The sequence below is a fragment of the Chelonia mydas genome, chromosome 21, assembly GCF_015237465.2.
Source record: "Chelonia mydas isolate rCheMyd1 chromosome 21, rCheMyd1.pri.v2, whole genome shotgun sequence".
Lineage (NCBI taxonomy): Eukaryota > Metazoa > Chordata > Testudines > Cheloniidae > Chelonia > Chelonia mydas.
In genome coordinates, this window is record NC_051261.2 from 6418486 (window position 1) to 6426129 (window position 7644).

Consider the following 7644-nt stretch of genomic DNA (forward strand, 5'->3'; position numbering starts at 1 on the left):
GCTCAGTAAGCAAAAAGAAAAAAAGACTTGCTTTCGCAACTGCCCGCCCCTGAGACTTTCAGGCTGTGAGAGCTGAGCTGGGCTCTTTCCATTTCACACATCATCACCAGAAATCAACATTCTGCTGCCCAAATGCAACCCTCCGGGACACGTACACGAGCCTGCTCACTGTTCTTGCACATGTGTAACCGATTGGAACTCAGGCTATGTCTGCATTGGGGAGTCTAGCCACTTGCGTAGGTGTGCCAAGTGCAAACTTCTAGTGTAGGCAGAGTAGACACCCCAACCCATGATTTGTACTCATGCAGCTCTCCTCTGCTTGAAAACGGGATATACTGCATCAATACAAATTGCAATTTACAGCAGCTTTGCCTGCCTACACCCACGGCTGTAACCAGGTCAAATCCCTGATGCAGACGGTCTGAGTGAACAGACCCGATGACTGTGAGCAAGATGGAACTGAACTCACAGCTCATTGTCCTGGAGCTGTGTTGGTTCTGCACGGCGAACAGGAGCAAAAGGGCACAACAAAAACTCATTCGATGGAAAGAGTCCCACTGATTTCAGGCCTTAAAGCAGTAAAAACGTAGGGCCAGATTCCCTCCACTCCCACGGAAGTTAATTGGCCTAGCTCCATTAGAGTCCGTTAACACTAGTGGAGGATCCGGCTCTTATTTTTTGTTGCACTAAAATCAGCCGGTATGGACTGAATACACTAGTGAGAAGCAGAATGCTGGAGTACAAAGCTGTCTTTTATTGCACAGTCACATTTCCAAATGAAGCTACACTTTAAATGTATGAAAACTGATTTATCTGGGGGGGGGGGAATGGCCTCTGCAGTCAATTTAGCTTAAATTACCGTGCCAAATTTCAACAGTGTTTGACTTCTATTAATTGAGCTTTTTCAACACAAAAGAGTCATTTGGACACCAATGGTAAATTTGGGAATTTTTAAGAATTTTATATATAAAAATGAGTACTTAATCAAGAAAATTACTTGAAAAATTCAACTAGCCTCTGAAGAGGAATTGACCCCACTTGCTGTGTAAATAACAGTATTTAAATTATTTAACAAAAGGCGTTTTAGTCCTGCTTTAAATGAAAATCAGAACACAATGGAGCTACAATTGGTGCCTCCATAAGTGAAAATGTAACTGCACAACTGTCCCGACATTAACGAAGAATACATTTTTTTGAAAAGGCTCCGCAGCCGTAAGGTCTCCAGTCTTCTGAATGCTTCATGATTTGTAAGCAGTTTAGCAAATGAAAATGATGTCTGAAAAGTAAAGAAAAAACCCTCTTCAGCAAATTCCAGCCAGACACAATCTGAATCAGTCAGTACATGAAAACTCTCAGAGACAGGGTTAATAGTCGCAACGTTGCGAGATCTTAGACTATAGGATGCTAACTCAAAGAAAGAGCACCGACATTTTTATCAAGAAAAAAGGTTACTGAAAATGAATAAAATAAAGTACACAGACCCAACGTGGATTACATGTGTATTTCATCTGTATAATACATATTTAAATCGACACACAAGGCATTTCTTATATAAAACGGAATAAACTAAAATATATTCATATATATGGTTTACATCAGGTTAATATAGGACAATAAATATATAATTTGTATATTAATTACATAGGCTGAGACTTTCAAACCAGTTAGGCACCCATATCCCATTGAAATTCAACAGGATTTGGGCACCTAACTTCTTTGCCTACCTTATTAGCAACACAGATTCATAAGTGCCAATTCTGCAAATACTTGTACATACGTTTAGCATTACTATGATGAGCATCCCGTTGTCTTTAATGGGATTATTCACGTTAGTAAAGATAAGTACATGCATAAATGTTTGCAGGATTGGGGCCGTAGATTGTAAATCCAGCAGGGACCATTATGAATATTTAGTCTGACCTTCTGCCTCGCACAGGTAACAGATTTCATCCACTGATGTATCGTGATACCATATCACATATAATTTTTTCATGGGTCATCCCTCTGATAACTGCAGTATACTCACAATATTGCACATACAGTATCTGTTTGTGCTATACGTTTTAGAGAACGAGTGACAGTTGAAAATATATATTAGGATTGGTCAAAGACAGAAAAGGTGAAACTATTTCCCCCACATTTATTTTATCAGAATTCAACATTTTGGTAAAAATTTTCATCAAAATGTTGAAATTTGAAACACACCCTATTACATATACGTCGACAAAAATATATTCTCAGTATATGTTTGTTCCATTCAGGACTGACACTGCCAAACTAGTGTGCAAGGCATTTAACTCATGACTTCAATTACAAAACAGGGCTGGCTACATTGAAGTCAATGGTGAAGCAATCATTGAGTTCAGTGGAACCAGGATTTCACCCCATAATTTTAAAGAAATCTGTAAGGAAACACGCTTAAACAGCCGAAGTCATCAACTTCTCCTGCCCCAATGATCCATGCCAGCTCCTGAAGTCCTCACTCAGTTTCATCAAAGGATCTCAAAGCACTTTTAGAAACATTAGTTACTTAATCCTCATAAAAAAAAGAAAAGGAGGACTTGTGGCACCTTAGAGACTAACCAATTTATCTGAGCATAAGCTTTCGTGAGCTACAGCTCACTTCATCGGATGTCCACTGAATGCATCTGATGAAGTGAGCTGTAGCTCACGAAAGCTTATGCTCAAATAAATTGGTTAGTCTCTAAGGTGCAACAAGTCCTCCTGTTCTTTTTGCAGATACAGACTAACACGGCTGCTACTCTTAATCCTCATAAACACTGTTGATGCTACACACTAGTTTCAAATAATTCCATGAACATTTACCAAATATTTGAGTCATAAGTATGGGAGGGGGCTTCCTAATTCACACTTCCCTAACCTGCAAACACAGTAAGTATCACCCAGTATTCAGTGATCTAACCCTACTACTCAGTAAAGATTTAGCCACACCACGCTGTTGGTAGAACTCTAGAGCTTTTTGAATATTATTTATCAGATTCACCAAATAATGCTGGTTATAATCTAATAAGTTTTTCAGCTAAAATTGTAGTACCTAACCATTTTCCTTGTTGGGTCGACACTATTCAGTGAATCCATTATTTATGAAAAACAATAGAACTAATCGATAAATCAGAGTAGCCATCAGCTCTCCCTGATAAGATTCATTAATTCCCAATATTGTATTTTTATACTGAGAGGCATCATAAGTAACTCAAATTTTCCTGTGGTTGTCGTATAAATGAACAAAGTGATGGAATATTTGTATTCATTTTATATTTTGTTCACTCATTCCCTTGCTACCTCCGAAAGCTCAGCAACCCACAGTGCGTCTCCCGATTATTTGTGTGACATGCTGACCAAACTTACATTATCTTTTGTTTTTTACCCTAGTGATAAAAGATCAACAAAAATATAAACCAGACATATATGTCCACATCAATTAATTATGAATAGTGTGATAAGGTCATCAGAGCATTTTGGATTCAGAATTATTCAGGCCAGGTTTCTTAAGGGATCACTGGTCAATGGCGACCATCTGTGGTCTGATTCAGTAATGCATTTAGGTCCTAGTTCAACAAAGCCCTCAGCTCTAAGCACACACGTTCATCCCTATTCAGTAAAGCATTTAAGCACTTGGGGTTGGAATTGGGAACTTATGTTCTTAAATCACATAGGCCCAGATCCTCAAAAGTATTTACGGTCCTAATTCCCACTTATTTCAATGAGAGCTAGGCACCTAAATATCTTTCAGGATCTTTTAAAAAATCCCACCCTTAACTCCCATTGAAGTCAATGGGATTTAGGCACATATTTAAAGTTAAGTCTGTGCTTATGTGCTTTGCTGAATCAAAGCCGCATATATCCAGACCGAAGCATTGAAAAGTGGAGGTTGGAGTAATAGCAGTTCCGCCTAAAGAGCTGAAGCTAATAAAATTCCTGCCTAAAAATTAAGGTGAAATTGCATTTGTTGGCACTTAACAGCAGTTTGAGAGTGTTCTAGAGTTTAAGAGTTAAACAAAATCTCCAAATGTTAGCAGGCCAGGAAATACAAAATTAAAGCTGCACTTCTCAATCAAGAGGAATATGGTAAAGTAAGTTCTCTCTCTCCTCTCCCCTCCCCCCCGTTTCTGTTTCTTGGCTACAAAGTGGCAAAACAAAAATTAGAAGAATTTTATAACTGTGTTTAAGAGCTTTAATTTCAGGATGTCATCATTCAAGATCCCCTTGTTCGGTTCACTCTAAATTTTTCAGGAAAAATTCTACCTCAGCACCCAATTTAACCCATAAGTTTTGAGACTGATATGAAGGGTTTTGTGTTGTTTTACATTTTAGAGAGTCATCAAAATCAGGCTTGCCAAGTGCAACTTGAATAAAATTTGAATTAAATCCCCTGAATCTGCTCACACTTCCACTGGGGTAAATCAGGAGTAGCTCAGTGGAAATCAGAATTATGTTGGTATAAAACTAGCATGAGATCAGAATCAGATCCCATCAGACTAGATTTTTCTTGTAGGATTTTCAGTTTATAAATTTATGCTCGCAACATTTGTAGTTGTGGCTATTATGTTTTGGCCACACTGATTTTTCAGCTGCTCTGGCATTTACTGAAATAATGTTGTTCAGCTGTTTTAGATCTGAGCGGTTGGCCCGTTTTTGAATATCAGTGCCTGGTGTGGGAAACTTGCAGATTATAGGCCAAATTTCAAAACATGCCTCAGTCTAGGTTCCATATGTGCACATAAATTTGCACATATAATTATTTTTGTGAATTTGTGAATGCAAATGACTGAATTTATGTGCACAAAATCCATTTGAACTTGATCTTCATGTGCCCATGGGACTTGACCATTTTTGTGCAAAAGTGATACGATACAAACATTTGCAATCACAGATCTGCACATGCAGAAATAGAGGGCACATCTTGGAAATGTGGTCCGGGGTGTGCTGAAAACAACTATATTTATCATAATATTTTGTACTTCTTTGGAGTTTTTCATCTGTGGAGCTCACTGTGCTTTACAGCTCAAATACAGGGAGTGCAGAACAAACCTATGAAGTAAATTCTGCCATGTTTACTGGGGGGATCTGAACAGAATGCAACTCACTTACATTAATTCTAATGACAGGTTTCAGAGTAACAGCCATGTTAGTCTGTATTTGCAAAAAGAAAAGGAGTACTTGTGGCACCTTAGAGACTAACCAATTTATTTGAGCATAAGCTTTCGTGAGCTACAGCTCACTTATGCTCAAATAAATTGTTTAGTCTCTAAGGTGCCACAAGTACTCCTATTAATTCTAATGTAGGAGCGATGCATGTCATAAAAGGAGACAATAATAAGAGGAGACTAACTATGTAAATATGTACTATTATGATAGCATATAAGTGACCCAATCAGCATAAGGACCCCATTTTGCTAGGCACTGCACATAAACAGAATACAAGCCAATCTCTTCCCCAAAGAGCTTCCTGTCTAATTAGCCAAGATGGAAAAACAAAATAGACCAAAAATTGACAAGCAAAATGTCAAAGGTGCAAGCCTTTAGATACATTTAAAAAATAAACTGTCCCTAAATCCCTCTACCCTATTGGGCACTGGAGAAATGCACCCAGCTTTGTGGCATTCCTCATCAGTTATTGCCATGCTACAATATAGGTATCTGGAAAACAAGCTATAAACCAGATAAAGGATAATAATTAAACTGCTTTAATAATTTAATTGGAATGATCTTGGCATCAAGAAAAAAAACTACTTCAATCACATGTGGGGGCTTATTTGATCATTGCCGTTTTTGTACTGCACTCACTGTGGCTTAACGAGATGGCTATTCTATGCTAAACAAGCATCCGTTGTTTTGGAAGAGTTCATCAATTCCACCATGGCAGCACACAACTGTCGCTCCTGCAAAGCGGCTTAGTCTCAAAGAACAGGCTTTAATTACACTGACTGGTATTTTAAAATGAACGCTGTAGATTTTCATACAGTGTATCTATGCTAATTGCACATTCACTTTTTTAATCTGTTTAGAGACTGTAAAATACTGAAAATATTTTTCCTTGTCGCCGTTCCCTTTGCATCCTTTACCCATCAGTGAGTCTAAGCCTGCAGTTCTGACAGGGACAGAGCTCCCACTGCTCTGTGTCCTTTACACCATAGTCATTTACACCAGTACCCATGCAAAGTGCGGGGTAAGATGCCACCACATCAGAATGGTAGCAGTTTACACCCACTGGCGTGGATGACTTCTCCACAGAGAATTGAGCATTTTCTTCTGTGTAAAGAATGCATCATGTTTACCTGACCCCAGAGCCAGCAGTAGCAGCCACAGCATTGCAGGGGAATCCATTGACATCGGAAAGGTCATGCAAACCATATTCGTGCAGAAGACTCTCACTCGGGCTGTTTGTTATCTCCACAGCTCTTTCTCATGCCCCCTTTTCCTGCAGAGCCTCCACGCTTCCTCTGCATTCGGGCTCCGGTGAGGCACAAGCACAAGCTGAAACTGCCGTTTCAAAGCGGCAATGGGAAGGGGCTCCATCTGCAGTACCCCCGAAGGGAGCAGCAGCTGGAAAGAAAGCTCTTTCGTCCACCTGTCGCACCCTGTCTGACATGTATTTTGAGAGCTCTCTGGGAGACGGGCTGTCTTTTTTGTCACTTGTCTGCACAACAGCCTAGTACAGTGGGACCCTGATGCTTGATTGGGCTTCCTGCAAGTTTCTATAATATAAACTACTAATTAGGTGTGGTCTTGTTGTCTCCTGGAGACAGGCACAAGCCATGCAATGTGGACCCAGATTGCAAATACACCCAAAATATTGAGGTGTCTAGATCCAGGGTTTGGGTTTGGCTGCATTACAAAGACAGCTGTGAAATTCACACATGGGTTATGTCTACACAGCACACCATTGGGCGGCGGCATGTAGGGTATGTGTAGCTACAAGCCACAGTCAAAAGTGGGTTGCGTCCACACTGAGGTGTGTAGCTACACAAGTCAGTGAAAGGCTCTGGCATGGGGGAGGCAGTGGGGAAAGGCTCTGGAGCTGCTGGAGTCCTTCCCTGTGGCAGGGAAAGGCCCAGGCAGCAGGGAAGCAGAGGGGCACTATCCTGCTAAAAATATCTTGTGGACATGGAAGGCACTTCTTGGGCGTGTAGAGAGCCATGTACCAAAAAGGTACAGGTATGTGTTTACTCCACTCACCTAAGCAGTGCCTCGCCACCTGCTATTTATACCCGTGCTAGGGGGCGTGCAATGTATGTATGCTACACGCCACCATAAGGAGTGTATGGTGTAGACATATCCACAGGCTCAGAGTTCAAATCAGGGTTTAGGCTAACATCCATGTTCACTTTTACATTTACACGTCTACCCCTGTGCCTTTAGCCCCGGTACAATCCCTGGTGTGCCATCAGACTCCACTGGAAAATTTTCCTAATGTTAATATGTTGTCCTACTGAGTTTCACAATCACTAGTACAGAATGACTCACAACGGTTCTTTACTTTCCATGGCCTCCGGAGAAGCACCTAGGCCTGGTCAAACTAGACCACTGATCCATATAGTCCACTATCCCATGCCCACCAGTGCCAGTTGCATCAGAGGGAGCTGTAAATCCTCATAATATGGTGCAATGCAATAAATGGTG

At 40.5% G+C, this 7644-nt stretch overlaps 1 protein-coding gene across 5 annotated transcripts in view; it reads right to left on the reverse strand.

Moving 5' to 3' along the window:
* The window catches only part of RHEX (regulator of hemoglobinization and erythroid cell expansion), a 30241-nt gene extending 23543 nt beyond the window's left edge, over positions 1-6698 (reverse strand). For 2 of the 5 annotated variants that reach the window (XM_037885082.2, XM_037885081.2), the window contains exons 1-2: positions 6300-6670; positions 1188-1276 (exon numbers count right to left, since the gene is read on the reverse strand). The gene's annotated coding sequence lies outside the window, so the exon portion shown is untranslated. Of the gene's footprint in view, positions 1-1187; positions 1277-6299 lie in introns of all 5 variants that reach the window. The other 3 variants (XR_006286852.1, XM_043533547.1, XM_037885076.2) reach the window with 3 other exon arrangements.
* Positions 6699-7644: the final 946 nt, after the last annotated feature.